Below are 2541 nucleotides of genomic sequence, written 5' to 3'. Positions count from 1 at the left end.
TAACATCTACCTATAAAAAATCCCATTGTTACTGTATTTTGTATTTTTCAGAGAACTAATGAGTTTGAGCTTGAGCATATTTTCAAATGCTTTCTAGTCTTTGTTTATTTTTTCTTCTTTTTAATCAATATTATCTATTCAAAGAAACTAGCTGATGATGTACAACATTTTATATTCAGCTTTGGCTATTCCCTGAATTCTATGCTCAAATTTGAAAATCTGCCCTGGCAGTTCTCAAAAAATGACTAAATTTTCTAATACCAGCAAATAATACTCTTATCAACATAGTTGACCATGTCAGAAAACTAGTAAAAGTGTTTATTTAGGGGATGGAAAGCTTTTATTTCCCTACATGCTATCCATCAGTAAAACAGAATAGCTTTATTTTTAAAATAGATCTTTTTTCTTTATCTCTATCCCTACTCTTAGAATATACTGTGCTACTAATTACACTGAGTTTACATATTTAATAATATGTAATTGACTCTTCTACTTATTTATTTAGGACTTGTCTGTACCCTCTATCTGCTTATTATTTCCTAGAAGGCAAAATAATGTCTGCCTTGGATACTATTTGATCCACAGATCCAGCACAGGTGTCCATTAAATGTTACAGAATAAAAAATGACGTTCATTTTGTTTTGGATCTCTGGGATGATGATCAAGCAAATACCAACAAACAGCTATAGGGTCCCTTAACCAATTATCCTAGATTATAAATGTATACAAATAACTTAATTAAAAACCACAATACCCATGTCATTAGTAGACTCTACAGAGATAGAGCTTAGTACTTATTGCATATTTTAGTACCATGCTGTTTTGTAAAGTATCTAATACATAAAATACACATAATAGGCAGCACTGGAATTGATAAAATATGCAGTATTGTCAAAATATTAAAAGCATCTTCTCTGTCATTACATGACTTTGCTCATACCACTTTTTGTTATGAAGATCTGCCTGTCAGACAAGATTAGATCCATAAATTTGCATTGTTTCAAGTTCCCTATGTGACTGAGAAAATCCACATACAGTGATTGGCTCAAGCAAAAATCTAGATAAAGAGTGAAGATAGATTTCATAATGACTAGGGCTGACCTTAACAATGGCCAGAAATTTTTCTCCATAAAAAAGGAACAGAGATTAATCCAGGGACAAAGAAATCATTTCTGAAATCAAGAATCACAGAATCTTATAGATCAAGTGCAAAGTCATTGAAGATCACATAGCTCTGATGTTTATGTTTTGAGGATTTTTTCCTGAAATATTTTTGTACTGAAAAGTCACTCTATTAGGGCTTTGAATTATTAAATTGAGGATAGGAATTATTTTAATGAAACAAAGGTCTTCATATTTTAACTGTTTCCCTAAAGAGGGTAATAATTTGTTCAAAGATATAGAATTGAGAAAGAGATGTACTTGAATGAAACTCCAAAATATTTTCAAAATAGTAGCTATGGTAATGAGAGACAAACCAACATTTAGATTCCAAGGAAGTAGAAATTATGGAAGCAGACAAGAGTCAAAGTTGGAAAAACATTTTATAAAATATAAATCTTGACTCAATACTCAACAGAAGCTATAGAATCTAGAAGTTTATCTGAGAATGTAGTTTATGATGTATTTAAATATTATAATATATATTATTGAAACAAAATAAAAGAAAGACAGAGGCCAAAGTAAAACATTCTCAAGGAATGAAGCCTTTACCCTCATTTCTGTTCTGGGCTAGATACAGATTTGCCTAGAGATACAATAAAGAATGGTTTACAGTCTCTTTTCTGAATTTTCTTTAAACCTCTTAATTCTACTTCTGAGATTTTATGCTTAAAAGGTTTTATGATAAACTATTCAAACTCAGTTATCTTTTATGACTCTACCGTCTAGGATTATACAAAACGTCAAAGGATTTAGATAGTACCAAAACACTGAGTAGACTTCAGTTCAGGAGACTCTTTTTGGTATAAATATTATCCTATCATTCAGTGGCCCTTTAGAACTTTGTTACACTGAGCCTTCAGCAAGAAACATCTTATATGTGCCACTTATATATAGACAAGTTCTTCTGAGTTCTACCATTTTCTCATCTTTTCATGCAAGGCAGTACAGAGACATGTTTAACTTACAACTTATAAATCCTGCAAGGTAAGAAATGGCTAAGTTAAAGCAGCTACTGAAAATCATGACAATATAAGGAAATAAATAAGATGAAACAAGATTACACAAATATAGATATATTTATATTCTGACTTTTTCCATAATTAGAACACTGACATTCTTGGCCATGAAATTCAGTTATGTCCTCCAAATCTTGATCAGACTCTCTTTAAAATCATTAAAAGAAAACTGCATTTATAAAAACTGACTACATTCATTCACTCTTGTTTTATATTTAGGCAATAACTTTTATTCCTAATATTCAAATGCACTTCATTGTGCCTTATGATCTCAATTTTCATACTTAAATATTTGAACTTTGTTCTCAACATTTACTATGTTTTAGAATGAATACAATAGAGATCTATGACATCAAAGAAC

The sequence above is a fragment of the Microtus pennsylvanicus genome, chromosome X, assembly GCF_037038515.1.
Source record: "Microtus pennsylvanicus isolate mMicPen1 chromosome X, mMicPen1.hap1, whole genome shotgun sequence".
Classification (NCBI taxonomy): Eukaryota; Metazoa; Chordata; class Mammalia; order Rodentia; family Cricetidae; genus Microtus; species Microtus pennsylvanicus.
This window is presented reverse-complemented; position numbering follows the sequence as displayed.